Raw genomic sequence first — 25,234 nt, 5'->3', positions numbered from 1 at the left:
GTTGAAGTTTCTTGTGACGTTGTGTTTGATGAGACTAACGGCTCTCAAGTAGAGCAAGTTGATCTTGATGAGATAGGTGATGAAGAGGCTCCATGCATCGCGCTAAGGAACATGTCCATTGGGGATGTGTGTCCTAAGGAATGCGAAGAGCCTCCAAATACACAAGATCAACCATCCTCCTCCACGCAAGCATCTCCACCAACTCAAAATGAGGATGAGGCTCAAGTTGATGAAGGAGAAGATCAAGCAAATGAGCTACCTCAAGATGACGGCAATGATCAAGGGGGAGATGCAAATGATCAAGACAAGGAGGATGAAGAACAAAGGCCGCCACACCCAAGAGTCCACCAACAAATCCAACGAGATCACCCCGTCGACACCATCCTCGGTGACATTCATAAGGTGGTAACCACTAGATCTCATGTTGCATATTTTTGTGAGCATTACTCTTTTGTTTCCTCTATTGAGCCACACAGGATAGAGGAAGCACTTCAAGATTCGGATTGGGTGATGGCGATGCAAGAGGAGCTCAACAACTTCACAAGGAATGAGGTATGGCATTTAGTTCCACGTCCTAATCAAAATGTTGTAGGAACCAAGTGGGTTTTCCGCAACAAGCAAGATGAGCATGGTGTGGTGACAAGGAACAAAGCCCGACTTGTGGCCAAAGGATACTCCCAAGTTGAAGGTTTGGATTTCGGTGAAACCTATGCACCCGTAGTTAGGCTTTAGTCAATTCGTATATTATTGGCCTATGCTACTTACCATGGCTTCAAGCTTTATCAAATGGACGTGAAGAGTGCCTTCCTCAATGGACCAATCAAGGAAGAGGTCTATGTTGAGCAACCTCCCGGCTTTGAAGATAGTGAGTACCCTAACCATGTGTATAAACTCTCTAAGGCGCTTTATGGGCTTAAGCAAGCCCCACAAGCATGGTATGAATGCCTTAGGGATTTCCTTATCACTAATGGATTCAAAGTCGGAAAGGCCGATCCTACTTTATTCACTAAAACTCTTGAAAATGACTTGTTTGTATGCCAAATTTATGTTGATGATATTATATTTGGGTCTACTAACGAGTCTACATGTGAAGAATTTAGTAGGATCATGACACAAAAATTCGAGATGTCTATGATGGGGGAGTTGAAGTACTTCTTAGGATTTCAAGTGAAGCAACTCCATGAAGGCACCTTCCTAAGCCAAACGAAGTATACTCAAGATATTCTAAGCAAGTTTGGGATGAAGGATGCCAAACCCATCAAGACACCCATGGGAACCAATGGGCATCTCGACCTCGACGAGGGAGGTAAATCCGTGGATCAAAAGGTATACCGGTCGATGATAGGTTCTTTACTATATTTATGTGCATCTCGACCGGATATTATGCTTTCCGTATGCATATGTGCAAGATTCCAAGCCGACCCTAAGGAAGCTCACCTTACGGCCGTAAAACGAATCTTGAGATATTTAGTTTATACTCCTAAGTTTGGGCTTTGGTATCCTAGGGGATCCACTTTTGATTTGATTGGATATTCGGATGCCGATTGGGCGGGGTGTAAAATCAATAGAAAGAGCACATCGAGGACTTGCCAGTTCTTGGGAAGATCCTTGGTGTCTTGGGCTTCAAAGAAGCAAAATTCCGTAGCTCTTTCTACCGCCGAAGCCGAGTACATTGTCGCAGGCCATTGTTGCGTGCAACTACTTTGGATGAGGCAAACCCTTAGGGACTACGGTTACAAACTAACCAAAGTTCCTCTTCTATGTGATAATGAGAGTGCAATCCGCATGGCGGATAATCCCGTTGAGCATAGCCGCACTAAACACATAGCCATTCGGTATCACTTTTTAAGGGATCACCAACAAAAGGGAGATATCGAGATTTCATATATTAACACTAAAGATCAATTAGCCGATATCGTTACCAAGCCACTTGATGAACAAACTTTTAACAAACTTAGGCATGAGCTAAATATTCTTGATTCTAGGAACTTCTTTTGTTAATTTGCACACATAGCTCATTAATATACCTTTGATCATGTCTCTTTTATGTACTATGACTGATGTGTTTTCAAGTCTATTTCAAACCAAGTCATAGGTATATTGAAAGGGAATTGGAGTCTTCAGCGAAGACAAAGGCTTCCACTCCGTAACTCATCCTTCGCCGTCACTCCGAGCATCTCTCCGTTTTGGTATAATCTTCACTCATATGTTTTATTTACCAAAGGGGAGAAAGTGATTATAAAAGGGCTCTAATGACTCCGTTTTTGGTGATTCATGCCAAAGGGGGAGAAAATATTAGCCCAAAGCAAAAGGACCGCACCAAAATATTAGCCCAAAGCAAAAGGACCGCACCACCACCTAATTTTAAAAAGACTTTCAATTGGTAAATTTCAAATTAGTACCTTATTATGTTCCAAAGGGGGAGAAAATAGTATTTCAAAATAAATATCTCAAAACCCTCTTGAACACTAAGAGGAGGATTTCATTTAGGGGGAGTTTTGTTTAGTCAAAGGAAAAGCATTTGAAACAGGGGGAGAAAATTTCAAATCTTGGAAATGCTTCGCAAAATATTATTCATTTACCTTTGACTATTTGCAAAAGAACTTTGAAAAGGATTTACAAAAGAATTTGCAAAAAAAACAAACAAAACAAGTGGTGCAAGCGTGGTCCAAAATATCAAAAATCAAAGAAACAATCCATGCATGTATTATAAGTATTTATATTGGCTCAATTCCAAGCAACCTTTGCACTTACATTATGCAAACTAGTTCAATTATGTATTTCTATACTTGCTTTGGTTTGTGTTGGCATCAATCACCAAAAAGGGGGAGATTGAAAGGGAATTAGGCTTACACCTATTTCCTAAATGATTTTGGTGGTTGAATTGCCCAACACAAATAATTGGACTAACTAGTTTGCTCTAGTGTATAAGTTATACAGGTGCCAAATGTTCACACTTAGCCAATAAAAAGACCAAGAATTGGGTTCAACAAAGAGAGCAAGGGATAACCGAAGTGTGCCCTGGTTTGGCGCACCGGACTGTCCGGTGTGCCACCGGACAGTGTCCGGTGCACCAGGGGACTTCACGCTGAACTCCTCACCTTCGGGAAAATCCAGAGGCGCTCCGCTATAATTCACCGGACTGTCCGGTGTACACCGGACAGTGTCTGATGCCCCAGGGAAGAGCGACTCTGGAACTCGCCAGCTTCGGGAATTCGCTCCGCTATAATTCACCGGACATGTCCGGTGTACACCGGACTGTCCGGTGAGCCAGCGGAGCAACAGCTATTCGACGCCAACGGTCACCTGCAGAAGCATTAAATGCGCGCCAGAGCGCGCAGAAGTCAGACACGCCCGAAGTGGCGCACCGGACACTCTACAGTGCATGTCCGGTGTGCCACCGGACATCCAGGAGGGCCCAGCAGTCAGAGCTCCAACGGTCGGAACCCAACGACCTGGTGACGTGGCTGGCGCACCGGACACTGTCCGGTGCACCATGCGACAGACAGCCTCCACCAAACGGCTAGTTTGGTGGTTGGGGCTATAAATACCCCCAACCACCCCACATTCAAGTCATCCAAGTTTTCCTACTTCAACCACTTACAAGAGCTCTAGCATTCAATTCTAGACACATCCAAGTGATCAAATCCTCTCCAAATTCCACACAACGCCTTAGTGATTAGTGAGAGAGATTTGCTTGTGTTCTTTCAAGCTCTTGCGCTTGGATTGCTTTCTTCTTTGATTCTTTCTTGCGATCAACTCAATTGTAACCAAGGCAAGAGGCACCAATTGTGTGGTGGCCCTTGCGGGGAAGTTTTGTTCCCGTTTGATTGAGAAGAAGAAGCTCACTCGGTCCGAGGGACCGTTTGAGAGAGGGAAAGGGTTGAAAGAGACCCGGTCTTTGTGACCACCTCAACGGGGAGTAGATTTGCGAGAACCGAACCTCGGTAAAACAAATTCACGTGTCACACTCCTTATTCGCTTGCGATTTGTTTTGCACCCTCTATCACGGACTCGATTATATTTCTAATGCTAACCCGGCTTGTAGTTGTGATTAACTTTGTAAATTTCAGTTTCGCCCTATTCACCCCCCTTTAGGCTACTTTCAGTAACAAAACAATCAAATTTATCAGTTATTAATAAAAAATACTTTAACTTTCGACTTGCTTTCATATCAATTGAGTCAGACTCATCGAGAATAATAAAACATAATTCCTACCAACTCTCTTGCTCATAGTTTTCTGGGCACATATTGAGTGACGGTTTTTTGATAGGTTGCAGAGAAAACACAATCATGTTTTTTTAATATAGCCAAATAAGATTTAGCTTCTAACTTGCTTTGGTATGAAGTTGGACTCACCAAGGATAATGAAATGTAATCCCAACCAACTCTTGAGCATATGGCTTTTCTCTGTGCGTGTTGAGCCACTGTTTTTAGGTTGCAAAGCAAGTTAAGTCGTCGGTTATAATTGCAACAAAGAATGCTTCAACATTCAACTTGCTTTTGTATCAATAAATTTGGACTCACCGAATATAATAAAATACAATTCCAACCAACTCTCATGTTTACGAGTTTCCGTGTCGTGTTGAGCCACTAGTTGTGGCAGATCGCAAAGCAAGCCAAATCATCGATTGTCAATACGAAAAAATGCTTGAACTGTCGGCTTGCTTTCGTATAAGTGGAGTTGTACTCAGCAAGAATAATAAAATACAATCCTAAACAACTCTTATGTTTATGGGTTTCCATGCCGTGTTGAGCCCGTAGTTTTGGCAGATCGCAAAGCAAGCCAAGTCATCGATTATCAATACAGGAAAAAAACACTTGAACTTAAAAATACACTTCAAACCAACTATCATGTTTATGCCTTTATGTGTCATGTTGGGCCATTGGTTTTGGTAGATCACAAAGCAAGCCAAGTCATCGATTGCCTATATGGAACAACGATTGAACTTTTGGCTTGGTTTTGTATCAGTGGAGTTGGATTCATCAAGAATAATAAAGTACAATTCAAACCAACTCTTATGTTTACGCTTTTTGTGTCATGTTGAGCCATTAGTTTTGGTAGGTCGCAAAGCAACCCAAGTCATTGGTTATCTATAAAGAAAAAATGCTTGAACTTTCGACTTGCTTTCGTACCAGTGGAATTGGACTCAACAAGAATAAAAAATACAATTCCAGCTAACTCTCATGCTTATGGTTTCCATGTCATGTTGAGCCACTAGTTTTGGCAGATCGCAAAGAAAACGAAACCATCAGTTATCGATATAGGAAAATGATTGAACTTTTGCCTTGCTCTACTGTTGGATTTCAAAAAGAATAATGAAATACAACTTCAACCAACTCTCGTGCTCGTGACTTCGTGTGTGCGGGCTAGTAAAAATGTTTTCGTTATTTAATGCACCGAGCAATTGAAATTGCATACGTTGTCACGACGCTTCCAACCCAAGTCATCGATTATCAATACACGAAAAAACACTTGAATTTAAAATACACTTCAAACCAACTATCATGTTTATGCCTTTATGTGTCGTGTTGGGCCATTGGTTTTGGTAGATCGCAAAGCAAGCCAAGTCATCGGTTGTCTACATGGAAAAACGCTTGAACTTTCGGCTAGGCTTCGTATCAGTGGAGTTGGATTCATCAAGAATAATAAAATATAATTCCAACCAACTCTTATGTTAACGCCTTTCCATGTCATGTTTATCCATTAGTTTTGGTAGGTCCCAAAGCAACCCTAGTTATTGGTTATCTATAAAGAAAAAAATCACTTGAACTTTGGTCTTGCTTTCATACCAGTGGAATTGGACTCAACGAGAATAAAAAAATACAATTCGAGCTAACTCTCATGCTTACCGGTTTCCATGTCGTGTTGAGCCACTAGTTTTGGCAGGTCGCAAAGCAAACGAAACCATCAGTTATCGATATAGGAAAATGATTGAACTTTTGCCTTGCTCTATTGTTGCATTTCAACGAGAATAATGAAATACAACTTCAACCAACTCTCGTGCTTATGACATCCTACTATTCATTTTATCTGCCGGTAATTAACCTTTTTTTTGTGTATACTATTTTCATGCGACTCCTATCGAGATTATCAATACCACATGAATGTGTTACTGATATGCTGCTTTATCAAAGGTTGCATGTGCCCTTCTGCTCTCTGGCGAGAATTTGGACAAGTATGACGATGTAGAGAACATCCTTGTTGAAATGGGAACATACTTTCAAGTCCAGGTAACACCTATTTTGCTGTGTGTATCTATGTGTCGGTGTTTCGAGACCGGGGGGTCCCTAGGCTGACGAGTGAATGTCGCCGCGTGCCCCAGCCCAGATGGGTCGAGCGCGAGGCCGAGCGCAAAGGGGGGAAGCGAGGTGGCCGGAGACCGGCGTGAGAGAGGTGGGAATCCCGCGGCCTTCGTGTTCGTCCCGCGCCCAGGTCGGGTGCGCTTGCAATAGGGGGTTACAAGCGTCCACGCGGGAGAGGGAGCGAGCGGCCTCACGCGAGCGCCTGTCTCGTCCTCGTCCCCGCGCGGCCAACCCTCTCTAAGAGGGCCCTGGTCCTTCCTTTTATAGGCGTAAGGAGAGGATCCAGGTGTACAATGGGGGGTGTAGCAGAGTGCTACGTGTCTAGCGGAGGAGAGCTAGTGCCCTAAGTACATGCCGCCGTGGCAGCCGGAGAGATTTTGGCACCCTGCTGGTGTGGTGTCGTGGCCGTCGGAGGAGCGATGGAGCCTGGTGGAGGGACAGCTGTCGGAGCTGTTGAGTCCTTGCTGACGTCCTTTTGCTTCCGTAAGGGGGCTGAGAGCCGCCGTCGTCACAGAGTATGCGAGGCGCCATCATTGCCTATCTGGCGGAGCGAGCCAGATGGGACGCCGGTCTTGTTCCCCGTGGCCCGAGTCAGTTCAGGGTAGGGTGATGATGGCGCCTCCCGTTGTCGTGGCTGGTCTGCGCCCTAGGTTGGGCGACGTGGAAGCTCCTCCGAAGCCGAGGTCGAGTCCGAGCCCCTGGTTCGGGCGAGGCGGAGATCGCCGGCTGATGCCGGGGCGGAGTCCGAGCCCTGGGGTCGGGCGAAGTGGAGATCGCCAGCTGATGCCGAGGCGGAGTCCGAGCCCTGGGGTCGGGCGAAGCGGAGTTCGTCGTCTTCTGGGGCCGAGCCCGAGCCCGAGCCCTGGGTCGGGCGGAGCGGAGTTCGCCGGCTGATGTCGGGGCGGAGTCCGAGCCCTGGGGTCGGGCGAAGCGGAGTTCGTCGTCTTCTGGGGCCGAGCCCGAGTCCGAGCCCTGGGGTCGGGCGAAGCGGAGTTCGTCGTCTTCTGGGGCCAAGCCCGAGTCCGAGCCCTGGGTCGGGCGGAGCGGAGTTTGCCGTCTTTCGGGGCTTAGCCCGAGTTCGAGCCCTGGGTCGGGCGGAGCGGAGTTCGCCGTCTTCCGGGGCTTAGCCCGAGTCCGAGCCCTGGGTCGGGCAGAGCGGAGATCGTCGTCTTCTAGGGCTTAGCCCGAGTCCGAGCCCTGGGTCGGGCGAAGCGGAGTTTCCTATGGTGCCTGCGGCCGGGCCTGACTGCCTGTCAGCCTCACTCTGTCAAGTGGCACCACAGTCGGAGCGGCGCAGGCGGCGCTATCTTTCTGCCAGGCCGGTCAGGGGAGCGGCGAAGTGACGGCGGTCACTCCGGCTCTGGGGGGCGCGCGTCAGGATAAAGGTGTCAGACCACCTTTGCATTAAATACTCCTGCGACTTGGTCGGTCGGTGCGGCGATTTGGTCAGGGTTGCTTCTTGGCGAAGACAGGGCCTCGGGCGAGCCGAGAACACGTTCGCCGCTGGAGGGGGGCCTCGGGCGAGACAGAGATACTCTGGGGTCGGCTGCCCTTGTCCGAGGCCAGGCTCGGGCGAGGCGTGATCGAGTCCCTCATATGGACTGATCCCTGACTTAATCGCACCCATCAGGCCTTTGCAGCTTTATGCTGATGGGGGTTACCAGCTGAGAATTAGGAGCCTTGAGGGTACCCCTAATTATGGTCCCCGACAGTAGCCCCCGAGCCTCGAAGGGAGTGTTAGCACTCGCTTGGAGGCTTTTCGTCGCACTTTTTTGCAAGGGGACCAGCCTTTCTCGGTTGCGTTTTGTTCCGGTGGGTGCGCGCGAGCGCACCCGCCGGGTGTAGCCCCCGAGGCCTCGGAGGAGTGGTTTCACTCCTCCGAGGTCTTAATGCCTTGCGCAATGCTTCGGCTAGTCTGGTCGTCCCTCATGCGAGCTGGCCGTAGCCCAGGTGTATGGTCGGGTCCCAAGTTCTCGGGCTGGTATGTTGACGCCATCAACGGTTCGGCCGGAGCTGGGTTTGCGAGAGCAGCCCCCGAGCCTCTGCACAGGGCGAGAGGACGATCAGGGACAGACTCGACTTTTTACATATGCCCCTGCGTCGCCTTTCCGCAAGGAGGAGGGGGGAAGCGCCATGTTGCCCTCGATGGGCGCCGAACATGGTGTCTCCGGTGAGCTGCAAGCGGGTAATCCGAGTGGACGTCTGTGCCCCGTTCGTTGGGGTTCGGCTAGGGGCCCAGAGGCACGCCCAAAAGTACCTGCGGGTGATCTGCCGGACCCGGTCCCCTGGCGACGGGGTCCGAGGGCTCGATGCCTCCCTCCGATGGGATTCCGTTACAAGATCGTTCCCGCTGGTCTCGGAAATGTCCTAGGGTACCTCGGGAGCGCAGCCCGTGCCTCGGTTATGTATCGAACATACCCATGGTCATCCCTCGCTCGGCGTCTGAGGCGGCTGTGAACCCTTCGGGGGCCAGCCTTCGAACCCCTGATCAGTAATGGGCGCGGAGCCCGAGTAGCCTGAGGCGGCCGTTGAACCCTTCCGAGGGGCCGGCCTTCGAACCTCTGACCAGTAGTGGGTGTAGAGCCCACGCGATCTGAGGCGGCTGCCGAACCCTTCCGAGGGGCCAGCCTTCGAACCTCTGATCAATAGGGAGGCTCGGAGCCTGGTTCCTTCACGGGGAAGGATCCTTTTCGGGGTATCCCCCTTTCCCGGTCCCTGTTGCAAGAGAGAGAAAGAGGAAAAAGGAAAAGGATACGAAATCGAATGACGTGGCGTACCTTTTTTGGCGCGGTCATTATGGCGAAGGCGAAGCGTCGTCCGCTTCTCCTGCCAGAGGCGCCGCCTGTCCCGCCGCGGAGTTAATGCGACGGGGCGAGTGGTTGGCGGGGCGGTCGTTGCGCGTGTGTGAGCCGTTCGAGGAACGGATCATGGGCGCGTTGTCTTCACGCCGTGAGAGAGGGTTCTCTCGCTGCCCCCGGACAGGACGTGAGCTTGGCTGACGACGTGGCCGCTGCTCCTGCCCGCCTGCCACCGCCATTACTGCCGGCCCATTCGATGAACGGGAGGGCTAGTCCTGGGACGAGCTCCGCGAGTGTGTCGAAGCAACGGTGGGGTCGCTCCGGTCATCGCTGGAGGTTTTCTGCAGGGACGTCACCAAAATCCTCCAGGTAACGGTTTCAGGCATACCTTTTTTCTTTTGTGACCAAGGTGTCTCTCGTGATGCCCCGCTTCCTTCCCTCAGGATCTGACGGATCTGAGCGCCGCCAAGTCGTCGTTCATCCGCCGCGAGGTCGACGTCTGGGGCTGAGAGCACCTAGAGGGGGGGGGGTGAATAGGTGATCCTGTGAAACTTGAAAACTTAAGCCACAAAACTTGGTTAATCGTTAGCACAATAATTGCCAAGTAGCTAGATAGGAATCCTTAACAAAACACAATAACCAACAAGGATCAATCACAGAGATGGCACGGTGGTTATCCCGTGGTTCGGCCAAGACCAACGCTTGCCTACTCCACGTTGTGGCGTCCCAACGGACGAGGGTTGCAATCAACCCCTCTCAAGCGGTCCAAAGACCCACTTGAATACCACGGTGTTTTGTTTACTTTACTCAATCCCGTTTGCGAGGAATCTCCACAAATTTGGAGCCTCTCGCCCTTACACTTGAAATTCACAAAGAACACGGAGCAAGGGAGGGATTAGCAACACACTCAAGACAAGAAATCACAGCAACACCACGCACACAAGTCGCAACGAGAGCTCACAACACAACTCAATGAGTTCACCACTCAACTAGAGCACTAATTGCTATTGCAAAGAATCAAAGGCGCGGAATCGATGTCTTGGTGCTTAGGAATGCTTAGGAGATGCTTGGTCTCCTCCTCCATGCGCCTAGGGGTCCCTTTTATAGCCCCAAGGCAGCTAGGAGCCGTTGAGAGCAATCTAGGAAGGCTGATCTTGCCTTCTGTCGACTGGCGCACCGGACAGTCCGGTGCCCGATTTCTTTCCATAAATGGCACAATCGACCATTGGCAGCCAGAGAGCCGTTGGCGCACCGGACATGTCCGGTGCACACCGGACAGTCCGGTGCCTCCTTCTAGCCGTTGGCTCGGCCACGTGTCCCGCGCAGATCGCGCGGCCGACCGTTGGCCCGACCGACTGTTGGCTCACCGGACAGTCCGGTGCACACCGGACAGTCCGGTGAATTATAGCCGTACGTCGCCGGTGAATTCCCGAGAGCGGCCAGTTCGCTCGAGCAAGCCTGGCGCACCGGACACTGTCCGGTGCACCACCGGACAGTCCGGTGCTCCCAGACTTAGCAGAGTCTTGGCTGCTCGAGCCAAGACATTTCCAATTGAATTTTTCCTGTTTCCAGCACTTAGACACAATACATTAGTCCATAAAACAATGTACTAAGTCTGAGAAACATACCTTTATCCTTGATTTGTACTTTGTCCACCTTTTTACAATTAGGCACTTGTGTTGGACACTAAATCACCAAAATACTTAGAAATGGCCCAAGGGCACATTTTCCTTTCAATCTCCCCCCTTTTTGGTGATTTATGCCAACACAACATAAAGCAAGTGGAACAAGTACAAAGTCACTTCAAATAAGAACTCAAATTATTTTGATTCAAATTTGACATATATGGATCACTCTATGCCACCACTTGGTTTGTTTTTGCAAATCAAACTCAAATTCCTATCTCTAAGTCAAAACCACTTGTAGAGACATAAAGAGAGGTTTTCCAAAGAAATTTGATCAAGGATTTCAAAAACTCCCTCTTTTTCCCATAATCAACACTTCTCCCCACAAGAGGCCAACTTTTGACATAAGAGGTAATAAGAGAGTTTTGACAAACCAAAAGCTCTAATCTACTATTTTCAAAATTTCTCAAGTGGTAGCTGATCCATCTATTGCTTTGGCCTTTATTTTCTCCCCCTTTGGCATCAAGCACCAAAACGGGATCAATCTTGGCCCTTTAACCCCATTGCCTCACCAAAATCTTCAAATAAGAACACAAAGGCAGTAAGAGTACATGAGATGAACTTGGAATAAGTTACCCTCTCATCGGAGTGCAGTGGAAGTCTTTCATGGTCCAAGTCCACCTTTTCCCTTTCAAACCTCCTTTGAGACTAAAACAAGCAAACTCAAGCATAGGGTTAGTCTCAAAGGGTCAAGTTGTAGCACAACTCCCACTAAATATGTGCATCGCTTGCAAAAAGGACTTGTGAGGTCCATGGAGTGTTTGTACAACTTGAGCACCACAATAAGCAACAAAATGCAGAATGAACATGATCAAAGGCATAAACACATGTATGCTACAATTCAATCCAAGTTCCGCGAATCTAAGACATTTAGCTCACTACGCAGCCTGCAAAAGGTCTTCTCATCTAGAGGCTTGGTAAAGATATCGGCTAGCTGGTTCTCGGTGCTAACATGAAACACTTCGATATCTCCCTTTTGCTGGTGGTCTCTCAAAAAGTGATGCCAGATGTCAATGTGCTTTGTGCGACTGTGCTCAACAGGATTTTCCGCTATTCGAATAGCACTCTCATTATAGCGACTAAATATCGAAGAATTCGCTTCACAGCCACTAAGTGACACTCCTTAGGATTGGATTGAAATCTAGCACACATGCATACGCTAAGCATAATATCCGGTCTACTAGCACATAGATAAAGCAAAGAACCTATCATGGATCGGTATGCTTTTTGATCAACGGACTTACCTCCTTTGTTGAGGTCGGTATGTCCGTCAGTTCCCATCGGTGTCTTTGCGGGCTTGGCATCCTTCATCCCAAACCTCTTTAGCAAGTCTTGCGTGTACTTCGTTTGGGAGATGAAAGTGCTGTCCTTGAGTTGCTTCACTTGGAACCCAAGGAAGTAGTTCAACTCGCCCATCATCGACATCTCGAATTTCTGCGTCATCACCCTGCTAAACTCTTCACAAGACTTTTGATTAGTAGAACCAAATATTATGTCATCGACATAAATTTGGCACACAAAAAGATCACCATCGCAAGTCTTAGTAAAAAGAGTTGGATCGGCTTTCCCAACCTTGAAAGCATTAGCAATTAAAAAGTCTCTAAGGCATTCATACCATGCTCTTGGGGTTTGCTTAAGTCCATAGAGCGTCTTAGAGAGCTTACACACGTGGTCGGGGTACCGTTCATCCTCGAAGCCAGGGGGTTGCTCCACGTACACCTCCTCCTTGATCGGCCCGTTGAGGAAAGCGCTCTTCACATCCATTTGGTACAACCTGAAAGAATGGTGAGCGGCATATGCTAGCAAGATACGAATTGATTCTAGCCTAGCCACAGGAGCAAAAGTCTCCTCAAAGTCCAAACCTGCGACTTGGGCATAACCTTTTGCCACAAGCCGAGCCTTGTTCCTTGTCACCACCCCGTGCTCGTCCTGTTTGTTGCGGAACACCCACTTGGTTCCCACAACATTTTGCTTGGGACGAGGCACCAGTGTCCAAACTTCATTGCGCTTGAAGCTGTTGAGTTCCTCCTGCATGGCCAACACCTAGTCCGGATCTAGCAAGGCCTCTTCTACCCTGAAAGGCTCAATAGAAGAAACAAAAGAGTAATGCTCACAAAAATTAACTAATCTTGAACGAGTAGTTACTCCCTTGCTAATATCACCCAGTATTTGATCGACGGGATGATCCCTTTGGATCGTCGCTCGAACTTGGGTTGGAGGTGCCTGAGGTGCTTCTTCCTCTTCAACTTGAACATCCTGTGCTCCCCCTTGATCATGCGCCTCCACTTGAGGTACCTATTCGTCATCTTGGGTTGGGGATGCACCATAGTTGAGGAAGACGGTTGATCTTGCTCCAAATGTTCCTGAGGCCGTACATCTCCAATCGCCATGGTGCGTATCGCGGCCGTTGGAACGTCTTCTTCATCTACATCATCAAGATCAACTTGCTCTCTTGGAGAGCCATTAGTCTCATCAAATACAACGTCGCTAGAGACTTCAACCAAACCCGATGATTTGTTGAAGACCCTATACGCCTTTGTATTTGAATCATAACCTAATAAAAACCCTTCTACAGCCTTGGGAGCAAATTTGGAATTCCTACCCTTCTTCACTAGAATGTAGCATTTACTCCCAAATACACGAAAGTACGATACATTGGGTTTGTTACCAGTCAGCAGCTCATATGAAGTCTTCTTGAGGAGGCGGTGAAGGTAGACCCTGTTGATGGCGTGGCAAGCTGTGTTCACGGCTTCTGACCAAAAACACTCGGGGGTCTTGAACTCTCCAAGCATAGTCCTCGCCATATCTATGAGCGTCCTGTTCTTTCTCTCTACCACACCATTTTGCTGAGGTGTGTAGGGAGCGGAGAACTCGTGCTTGATCCCCTCCTCCTCAAGGAACTCCTCCACTTGAAGATTCTTGAATTCGGACCCATTGTCGCTCCTTATCTTCTTCACCTTGAGCTCAAACTCATTTTGAGTTCTCCTTAGGAAACGCTTGAGGGTCCCTTGGGTTTCAGACTTATCCTACAAAAAGAACACCCAAGTGAAGCGGGAAAAGTCATCAACAATAACTAGACCATACTTACTTCCTCCTATGCTCAGATAGGCGACGGGTCCGAAGAGGTCCATATGCAGCAGCTCTAGAGGTCTTGACGTGGTCATCACATTCTTGATGTGATGTGCTCCTCCCACTTGTTTACCTGCTTGACAAGCTGCACAAGGTCTATCTTTTTCGAAATGAACATTGGTTAGACCTATCACGTGTTCTCCCTTTAGAAGCTTGTGGAGGTTCTTCATCCCCACATGTGCTAAGCGGCGATGCCACAACCAGCCCATGCAAGTCTTAGCCATTAAGCATGCATCTAGACCGGCCTCTTCTTTTGTAAAATCTACTAAGTAAAGTTTGACGTCTAGTACACCCTTAAAAGCTAGTGAACCATCACATCTTCTAAAGACAGACACATCTATATTTGTAAATAAACAATTATATCCCATATTACATAATTGACTGACAGATAGTAAATTATATCCAAGAGACTCAACTAAAAACACATTAGAGATAGAGTGCTCATTTGATATTGCAATCTTGCCTAAACCTTTCACCTTGCCTTGGTTCCCATCACCGAATATGATTGAATCTTGGGAATCCTTATTCTTGACGTAGGAGGTGAACATCTTCTTCTCCCCCGTCATATGGTTTGTGCATCCGCTGTCGATAATCCAGCTTGAGCCCCCGGATGCATAAACCTGCAAGGCAAATTTAGGCTTGGGTCTTAGGTACCCAACTCTTGTTGGGTCCTACAAGGTTAGTCAAAACTGTCTTAGGGACCCAAATGCAAGTTTTATCGCCCTGGCATTTTGCCCCTAACTTCCTAGCAACTATCTTCCTATCCTTTCTACAAATAGCGAAGGAAGCATTTAAAGCATGATAAATTGTAGAGGGTCCATTCAAAACTTTCCTAGGAGCATGATGAATATTTTTCCTAGGCATATTTCTACCATGCATATAGGAAGAGCTGGGGGCAAACATAGCATAAGAGTCATAGGCATGCGAGTCAAAAGCATTACAATTCCTATGAGACTGTCTTCTATCATTGTACATAAACACATGGTTCTTTTTAGTACTACTTGCCATAGGGGCCTTCCCTTTCTCCTTGGCGGAAATGGGAATCTTATGGCTTGTTAAGTCCTTGGCTTCCCTCTTGAAGCCAAGTCCATCCTTAATTGAGGGGTGTCTACCAATCGTGTAGGCATCCCTTGCAAATTTTAGCTTATCGAAATCACTTTTGCTAGTCTTAAGTTGGGCATTAAGACTAGCTACTTCATCATTTAATCTCGAAATTGAAACTAGGTGTCCATTACATGCATCAATATCAAAATCCTTACACCTAGTGCAAATCATAACATGTTCTATACAAGAATTAGATTTATTTGCTACTTCTAATTTAGCATTTAAATCATTGTTAACACTTTGTAAAGTAGAAATGGTTTCATGACACGTAGATAGTTCATAAGAGAGCATTTCATTTCTTTTACCTTCTAAAGCATAGGATTTTTGTGCCTCTACAAATTTGTCATGTTCATCATACAACAAATCCTCTTGCTTTTCTAAAAGCCTATCCTTTTCATTCAAGGCATCAATCAATTCATTGATTTTATCAATTTTATTTCTATCCAATCCCTTGAACAAGCTAGAGTAATCTATTTCCTCATCACTAGATTCGTTTTCACTTGAAGAAGCATAAGTAGAGTCTCGAGTACATACCTTCTTCTCCCTTGCCATGAGGCATGTGTGACGCTCGTTGGGGAAGAGGGATGACTTGTTGAAGGCGGTGGCGGCAAGTCCTTCATTGTCGGTGTCGGACGAGGAGCAGTCCGAATCCCACTCCTTGCCAAGATGAGCCTCGCCCTTTGCCTTCTTATAATTCTTCTCCCTCTCCCTCTTGTTCCCTTGGTCCTGATCACTATCATTGTCGTGACAGTTAGCAATAAAATGACCAAGCTTACCGCATTTGAAGCATGAGCGCTTCCCCTTGGCTTTGGTCTTGCTTGGCTGTCCCTTGCGACCTTTAAGCGCCGTCTTGAATCTTTTGATGATGAGGGCCATCTCTTCATCATTAAGTCCGGCTGCCTCAATTTGTGCCACCTTACTAGGTAGCGCCTCCTTGCTTCTTGTTGCCTTGAGAGCAAGGGGTTGCGGCTCGTTGATTGGACCATTCAAGGCGTCGTCCACGTACCTCGCCTCCTTGATCATCATCCGCCCGCTAACGAATTTTCCAAGGACCTCTTCGGGCGACATTTTGGTGTACCTGGGATTCTCACGAATATTATTTACCAAATGAGGATCAAGAACGGTAAAGGACCTTAGCATCAGTCGGACGACGTCGTGGTCCGTCCATCGCGTGCTTCCGTAGCTCCTTATTTTGTTGATAAGAGTCTTGAGCCGGTTGTATGTTTGAGTTGGCTCCTCGCCCCTTATCATCGCGAACCGTCCAAGCTCGCCCTCCACCAACTCCATTTTGGTGAGCAAGGTGACGTCGTTCCCCTCATGAGAAATCTTGAGGGTGTCCCAGATCTGCTTGGCGTTATCCAAGCCGCTCACTTTGTGATATTCATCCCTGCACAGTGAAGCTAGAAGAACAGTAGTAGCTTGTGCATTCTTATGGATTTGCTCATTAATGAACATGGGACTATCCGAACTATCAAAGTGCATTCCACTCTCTACAATCTCCCATATACTAGGATGGAGAGAGAATAGGTGACTACGCATTTTGTGGCTCCAAAATCCGTAGTCCTCCCCATCGAAGTGTGGGGGCTTGCCGAGTGGAATGGAGAACAAATGTGAATTTGAACTTTGCGGAATACGAGAGTAGTCAAAAGAAAAGTTCGAATTAACCGGTTTCCTTCTCTCGTAGTCGTTGTGGTCGTCGTCCTTTTGGGAAGAAGTAGACTCATCGCTGTCGTCGTAATAGACGATCTCCTTGATGCGCCTCGTCTTCTTCTTCTTCCCTTCCTTCCGTCTATGGCCCGAGCCGGAGTCGGTAGGCTTGTCGTCCTTCGGCTCGTTGACGAAGGATTCCTTCTCTTTGTCGTTGATCACGATTCCCTTCCCCTTAGGATCCATCTCTTCGGGCGGTTAGTCCCTTTGTGAAGAGAACGGCTCCGATACCAATTGAGAGCACCTAGAGGGGGGTGAATAGGTGATCCTGTGAAACTTGAAAACTTAAGCCACAAAACTTGGTTAATTGTTAGCACAATAATTGCCAAGTAGCTAGATAGGAATCCTTAACAAAACACAATAACCAACAAGGATCAATCACAGAGATGGCACGGTGGTTATCCCGTGGTTCGGCCAAGACCAACGCTTGCCTACTCCACGTTGTGGCGTACCAACGGACGAGGGTTGCAATCAACCCCTCTCAAGCGGTCCAAAGACCCACTTGAATACCACGGTGTTTTGTTTACTTTACTCAATCCCGTTTGCGAGGAATCTCCACAAATTTGGAGCCTCTCGCCCTTACACTTGAAATTCACAAAGAACACGGAGCAAGGGAGGGATTAGCAACGCACTCAAGACAAGAAATCACAGCAACACCACGCACACAAGTCGCAACGAGAGCTCACAACACAACTCAATGAGTTCACCACTCAACTAGAGCTCTAATTGCTATTGCAAAGAATCAAAGGCGCGGAATCGATGTCTTGGTGCTTAGGAATGCTTAGGAGATGCTTGGTCTCCTCCTCCATGCGCCTAGGGGTCCCTTTTATAGCCCCAAGGCAGCTAGGAGCCGTTGAGAGCAATCTAGGAAGGCTGATCTTGCCTTCTGTCGACTGGCGCACCAGACAGTCCGGTGCCCGATTTCTTTCCATAAATGGCACAGTCGACCGTTGGCAGCCAGAGAGCCGTTGGCGCACCGGACATGTCCGGTGCACATCGGACAGTCTGGTGCCTCCTTCTAGCCGTTGGCTCGGCCACGTGTCCCGTGCAGATCGCGCGGCCGATCGTTGGCCCGACCGACCGTTGGCTCACCGGACAGTCCGGTGCACACCGGACAGTCCGGTGAATTATAGCCGTACGTCGCCGGTGAATTCCTGAGAGCGGCCAGTTCGCTCGAGCAAGCCTGGCGCACCGGACACTGTCCGGTGCACCACCGGACAGTCCGGTGCTCCCAGACTCAGCAGAGTCTTGGTTGCTCGAGCCAAGACATTTCCAATTGGATTTTTCCTGTTTCCAGCACTTAGACACAATACATTAGTCCATAAAACAATGTACTAAGTCTGAGAAACATACCTTTATCCTTGATTTGTACTTTGCCCACCTTTTTACAATTAGGCACTTGTGTTGGACACTAAATCACCAAAATACTTAGAAATGGCCCAAGGGCACATTTCCCTTTCAGGGGCTCGCTGCGATCCCTGAGGACCTCGCTCGCCGGGGCTACTGCGCGCCTCTCTCGGCAGGGTGCTGAGGTGGCGGACCTTCGGTTGCTCTGCACCGATCTGAGAGCCGAGGCGGCAGCGGCGCGCGCGGAGGCAGCCGCGGCGCGCGCAGAAGCGCAACGACAGCAGTCGGAGTTCGACCGGGTCGTCAAGGAGCGGGACCAATCTCGGGGCCGGGCTGCCGAGGCCGAAAGCTGGGCCGAAACCCTTGCAGCCGACCTAGCCGTAGCCCAGGTCGCAGCCTCAGAGCAGTGTGCCCGTGCCGGAGGTACGCCTTGGCCATCTTCGGTTTTCGTTCCTGCTTGTTTCCTCTGCTTGTGTTTGAGATCTTTCTTCTGGCTGTTCGCAGAGCTCGAGTCCACCCTTGATGAGTCTGCCAAGGCGCTTGCCGGGGCGGCCGAGCAGAGGGAGGCCGACCACGCGACCATGTCCGAGGCCGTCTCGGATTTTTGTCGGGTCCTTGGCTCCGGCGACGTCCCCTCAGGAAGCTCCCCTCAAAGTCGCCTTCAAGTCTTGGGCGATCATGTGCGCGGCAGACTCCGCGAGGCGCTACACCACGGCGTCAGGCGGGCCTTCACCGTGCTCGCTTCCCACTACGTTGTGGACCTGGAGCGGGTCAGCGAGGGGTATTGCCTTCCCGACGAAGACGAAGCCGCCCTGGCAGAAGTCTAGAGGCTCGATGCGGCCGCCGCGGGTCTGAGCGCAGTGCTGGCGACCACCTTTGAGGCAGAGATCCTCCCACCTGCGCCGTCGTCGGAAGCCGGGATGGACTTTGCCGAAGGTGGGGACGAAGCCGAAGTCGCGGCTCCTTCCCGAGGCGACGCCTAACTCTGTTGGAACAGTTTCTGTTGGATGCACGTGTGTCCTTCTGCGGCCACTGAGGCCTGAACACCTTGTTACCGTTGCATGAAGTCGTACTCCTTTCCTTTTCATATTGCGTGTCCGGCTTCGCCTGTTAGTAACAGGGTGGCTTCCCAAAGTAGGGGTCACTTTTCGTGGCGGGTGACGAGTGAGGTGTCCGTAACCCGGAGGCATAGGAGTCCCTCGGCTCAGTCGGCCTTGCCACTTACATGCACCCGCATTTGCTCCTTGGGGTCCTGCTTCCGACATAGCCGGGGAAACGCAAAAGCCTTTTTGATTGAAAATTTTAGACGCAGAGGGGTTCCCCAATCTTGACGCAGAGGGGTTCCCCCCTTTTTAGCCCCCGAGGGAGGGTCGGGCTCTGCCGAGGCAAGGCTGACCCTTCCTTGACGACTAAAACTCGCGTGGGAGCGAGGTATGCGAACAACTTGAAAATATCTTAAGGGTAGAAGCGACGTAGCTGTTGGATGTTCCAAGCGTTGTCGTAGACCTCGCCTTGGCTGTTGGCCAGCTTGTACGTTTCGGGCTTCAGAACTTTGGCGATGACAAGCGGCCCCTCCCAGGGGGGCGTGAGCTTGTGCCGCCCTCGGGCGTCTTGTCGCAGCCGAAGCACCAAGTCACCCACCTGGAGGTCTCGGGACCGGACCCCTCGGGCGTGGTAGCGTCGCAGGGACTGCTGGTACCGCGCCGAGTGTAGTAAGGCCTTGTCCCGAGCCTCCTCCAGCTGGTCCAGCGAGTCTTCTCGACTAGCTTGGTTGCTCTGGTCGGCATAGGCCCTTGTCCTCGGGGAGCCGTATTCCAGGTCTGCGGGCAAGACGGCCTCGGCCCCGTAGACTAGGACGAACGGCGTGAAGCCCGTGGCTCGGCTCGGCGTTGTCCTCAGACTCCAGACCACCGAGGGGAGCTCCTTCATCCATCGCTTGCCAAACTTGTTGAAGTCGTTGTAGATTCGAGGCTTGAGCCCTTGTAGAATCATGCCGTTGGCACGCTCTACTTGCCCATTTGACATGGGATGAGCCACGGCGGCCCAGTCCACCCGGATGTGGTGATCCTCGCAGAAGTCCAGGAACTTTCTGCCGGTGAACTGGGTGCCGTTGTCGGTGATGATGGAGTTCGGGACCCCGAAGCGATGGATGATGTTGGTGAAGAACGCCACCGCCTGCTCGGACCTGATGCTGTTCAAGGGTCGGACCTCGATCCACTTGGAGAATTTGTCTATGGCGACCAGCAGGTGCGTGTAGCCCCCGGGTGCCTTCTGCAAGGGGCCGACGAGATCCAGACCCCACACAGCGAAAGGCCAGGTGATGGGTATCGTCTGTAGAGCCTGAGCGGGTAGGTGGGTCTGCCTTGCGTAGAACTGACACCCCTCGCAGGTGCGGACAATTTTAGTGGCGTCGGCCACCGCCGTCGGCCAGTAGAAGCCTTGTCGGAAAGCATTCCCGACAAGGGCTCGAGGCGCTGCGTGATGGTCGCAAGCCCCCGAGTGTATCTCTCGCAGGAGTTCCTGACCTTCGGCGATGGAGATGCATCGCTGGAGGATGCCCGAGGGGCTGCGGTGGTAGAGCTCCTTCTTATCTCCCAGCAAGACGAACGACTTGGCGCGTCGCGCCAGTCGCCGAGCTTCGGCTCGGTCGGAGGGTAGCTCTCCTTGGTACGGGGTCTGCCAGCTTTGATCAGGCATGACCCCACTTCGCTCCCCCCCAACGTGCAGCGTCTCGCCCTCGGGGGCCGAGGGTACCTCGGACCGAACCGAGGGTGCCTTGAGCCGAGCCGAGGGTGCCTCGGACTGTGCCGAGGGTACCTCGGGCTGGGCCGAGGGTGCCTCGGGCAGAGCCGAGGGTGCCTCGGACTGTGCCGAGGGTACCTCGGGCTGGGCCGAGGGTGCCTCAGGCTCGGGCATGTCGTCGATCTTGACGGAGGGCTGACACAGATCTCGGGAGAAGACGTCCGGAGGAACCGTTGTTCGCCCCGAGGCTATTTTAGCCAGCTCGTCCGCAGTCTCGTTGTAGCGCCGAGCGATGTGGTTGAGCTCGAGCCCGTAGAACTTGTCTTCCAGGCGCCGAACCTCATCGCAGTAGGCCTCCATCTTCAGGTCGCGGCAGTGGGAGTTCTTCATAACTTGGTCGATGACGAGCTGCGAGTCACCGCGAGCGTCGAGGAGTCGGACCCCTAGCTCGATGGCGATCCGCAACCCGTTGACCAGAGCCTTATACTCGGCCACATTGTTGGACGCCGGGAAATGGAGGCGTAGCACGTAGCGTAGGTGCTTCCCGAGGGGCGAGATGAAGAGTAGGCCTACGCCGGCTCCTGTCTTCATCAGCGACCCGTCGAAGAACATAGTCCAGAGCTCCGGCTGGATCGGAGCTGTCGGGAGCTAAGTGTCGACCCATTCAGCTACGAAGTCCGCCAAGACCTGGGACTTGATGGCCTTCCGAGGAGCGAACGAGATTGTCTCGCCCATGATTTCCACCGCCCACTTTGCAATCCTACCTGAGGCCTCTCGGCACTGGATGATCTCCCCTAGGGGGAAGGATGACACCACAGTTACTGGATGAGACTCGAAGTAGTGTCGCAACTTCCGCCGCGTTAGGATCACCGCGTACAACAGCTTCTGAACTTGTGGGTAGCGGATCTTGGTTTTGGACAGTACCTCGCTGACGAAGTAGACTGGCCTCTGAACGGGCAATGCATGCCCTTCTTCTTGCCTCTCGACCACAATCGCGGCGCTAACCACCTGAGTGGTCGCGGCGACGTAGACCAAAAGGGCTTCTCCGGCAGCTGGGGGTACCAAGATAGGCGCCTTCGTGAGGAGCGCCTTCAGGTTCCCGAGGGCTTCCTCAGCCTCAGGGGTCCAAGTGAAGCACTCGGCCTTCCTTAAGAGGCGGTACAGAGGTAGACCTCTTTCGCCGAGGCGTGAGATGAAGCGGCTCAGAGCCGCGAGGCATCCCATGACCCTCTGTATGCCTTTCAAGTCCTTGATGGGCCCCATGCTGGTGATGGCTGCGATCTTCTCCGGGTTGGCTTCGATGCCCCGCTCGGAGACGATGAACCCCAAGAGCATGCCTCGGGGCACCCCGAAAACACACTTTTCGGGATTGAGCTTGATGCCCTTCGCCTTGAGGCATCGGAATGTCACTTCAAGGTCGGAAAGGAGGTCGGAGGCTTTCCTCGTCTTGACTACGATGTCATCGACGTAGGCCTCGACCGTGCGGCCAATGTGTTCGCCGAACACATGGTTCATGCACCGCTGGTACGTCGCGCCCGCATTCCTCAAGCCAAACGGCATGGTGACATAGCAGTACATGCCGAAGGGTGTGATGAAAGAAGTCGCGAGCTGGTCGGACTCTTTCATCCTGATTTGGTGATACCCCAAGTAGGCATCGAGGAAAGACAGGGTTTCGCACCCAGCAGTGGAATCCACGATTTGGTCGATGCGAGGCAGAGGGTAGGGAACCTTCGGACATGCTTTGTTGAGACCAGTGTAGTCTACACACATCCGCCATTTCCCCCCTTTCTTTCTCACAAGCACAGGGTTGGCAAGCCATTCGGGATGGAATACCTCCTTGATAAACCCCGCCGCCATTAGCTTGTGGATCTCCTCGCCTATGGCTCTGCGCTTCTCCTCGTCGAATCGGTGCAGAGGCTGCTTAACGGGTCGGGCTCCAGCTCGTATGTCCAGCGAGTGCTCGGCGACATCCCTCGGTATGCCGGGCATGTCCGAGGGACTCCACGCGAAGACGTCGGCGTTCACGCGGAGAAAGTCGACGAGCACTGCTTCCTATTTGGGACCGAGCTCGGAGCCGATCCGGACTTGCTTGGAGGCGTCACTGCTGGGGTCGAGGGGGACGGACTTAACCGTCTCCGCTGGCTCAAAGTTGCCGGCATGACGCTTCACGTCTGGCACCTCCTTCGAGAGGCTCTCCAGGTCGGCGATGAGGGCCTCGGACTCGGCGAGGGCCTCGGCGTACTCCACGCACTCCACGTCGCATTCGAACGCGTGTTTGTACGTGGGGCCGACGGTGATGACCCCGTTGGGGCCCGGCATCTTGAGCTTCAGGTAGGTGTAGTTGGGGACGGCCATGAACTTCACGTAGCATGGCCTCCCCAGTACCGCGTGGTAGGTTCCTCGGAACCCAACCACCTCGAACGTCAGGGTCTCCCTTCAGAAGTTGGAGGGTGTTCCAAAGCAGACGGGAAGGTCGAGCTGTCCGAGGGGCTGGACGCGCTTCCCGGGAATGATCCCATGGAAGGGCGCAGCGCCTGCCCGGACGGAGGACAGATCGACACGCAGGAGCCCGAGGGTCTCGGCGTAGATGATGTTGAGGCTGCTGCCTCCGTCCATGAGGACCTTGGTGAGCCTGACGTCGCCGATGACGGGGTTGACGACGAGCGGGTATTTCCCCGGGCTCGGCACATGGTCGGGGTGGTCGGCTTGGTCGAAGGTGATGGGCTTGTCGGACCAGTCTAGGTAGACTGGCGCCGCTACCTTCACCGAACAGACCTCCCGGCGCTCTTGCTTGCGGTGCCGAGCCGAGGCGTTCGCCGCTTGCCCACCATAGATCATGAAGCAGTCGCGGACCTCGGGGAACTCTCCTGCCTGGTGATCTTCCTTCTCGTCGTCGTCGCGGGCCTTGCCACCCTCCATGGGTGGCCCGGCCCTGTGGAAGTGGCGCCGAAGCATGACACACTTGAAAGGGAATTAGGCTTACACCTAGTTCTTATATAATTTTGGTGGTTGAATTGCCCAACACAAATCTTTGGACTAACTAGTTTGCCCAAGTGTATAGATTATACAGGTGTAAAAGGTTCACACTCAGCCAATAAAAAGACCAAGTGTTGGATTCAATAAAGGGGCAAAGGGGCAACCGAGGGCACCCCTGGTCTGGCGCACCGGACTGTCCGGTGTGCCACCGGACAGTGAACAGTACCTGTCCGGTGCACCAGGGGACCCAGACTCAAACTCCTCACCCTCGGGATTTCTCGGAAGCCGGCGCGCTATAATTCACCGGACTGTCCGGTGTGCACCGGACATGTCCGGTGCTCCAAGGAAGATCGGCTTCCGGAACTCGTCAGCCTCGGGTTCACGCGGCAGCCTCTCCGCTAAAATTCACCGGACTGTCCGGTGTGCACCGGACTGTCCGGTGTGCCAGCGGAGCAACGGCTCCCTGCGGCGCCAACGGCTCCCTGTCGTGCATTAAATGCGCGCGCAGCGCGCGCAGACGTCAGGGCTGCCCATACCGGTGCACCGGACATCAAACAGTGCATGTCCGGTGTGCACCGGACACCCAGGCGGGCCCACAAGTCAGAAGCTCCAACGGCTAGAATCCAACGGCAACGCTGACGTGGCAGGGGCACCGGACTGTCCGGTGCGCCATCGAACAGAAGCCTCCAGCCAACGGTCAAGTTTGGTGGTTGGGGCTATAAATACCCCAACCACCCCACATTCATAGCCATCCAAGTTTTCCCACTTCTCAACCACTTACAAGAGCTAGGCATTCAATTCTAGACACATTCAAAGAGATCAAATCCTCTCCAATTCCACACAAAACCCTAGTGACTAGAGAGAGTGATTTGCCGTGTTCTTTTGAGCTCTTGCGCTTGGATCGCATTCTTTCTTTCTCTTTTGCTCTTGTGATCAACACTCAATTGTAACCAAGGCAAGAGGCACCAATTGTGTGGTGGCCCTTGCGGGGAAGTTTTGTTCCCGGTTGATTGAGAAGAAGGAAAGCTCACTCGGTCCGAGGGACCGTTTGAGAGAGGGAAGGGTTGAAAGAGACCCGGCCTTTGTGGCCTCCTCAACGGGGAGTAGGTTTGCGAGAACCGAACCTCGGTAAAACAAATCCGCGTGTCACTCTCCTTATTTGCTTGCGATTTGTTTTGCCCCCTCTCTCGCGGACTCATTTATTATTACTAACGCTAACCCCGGCTTGTAGTTGTGATTATTTTTGTAAATTTCAGTTTCGCCCTATTCACCCCCCCTCTAGGCGACTATCAATTGGTATCAGAGCCCGGTGCTTCATTAGAGCCTAACCGCTCGAAGTGATGTCGGGAGATCACGCCAAGAAGGAGATGGAGACCGGCGACGACAAGCCCACTACAAGCCAAGGGAGCACTTCATCTTCATCGGAAGAGTCCCGCACC

General features: G+C 51.2%; 1 pseudogene; it reads left to right on the top strand.

Moving 5' to 3' along the window:
- The first annotated feature begins 6,011 nt into the window (after nucleotides 1-6,011).
- LOC103631615 (farnesyl pyrophosphate synthase-like) overlaps nucleotides 6,012-25,234 on the top strand; it is a 32,861-nt pseudogene continuing 13,638 nt past the window's right edge.

Source organism: Zea mays, chromosome 6, assembly GCF_902167145.1.
Source record: "Zea mays cultivar B73 chromosome 6, Zm-B73-REFERENCE-NAM-5.0, whole genome shotgun sequence".
In the NCBI taxonomy this organism is placed as follows: Eukaryota; Viridiplantae; Streptophyta; class Magnoliopsida; order Poales; family Poaceae; genus Zea; species Zea mays.
The sequence above is the reverse complement of the archived record's forward strand: the minus strand, read 5'-3'. Positions and strand labels throughout refer to the sequence as shown.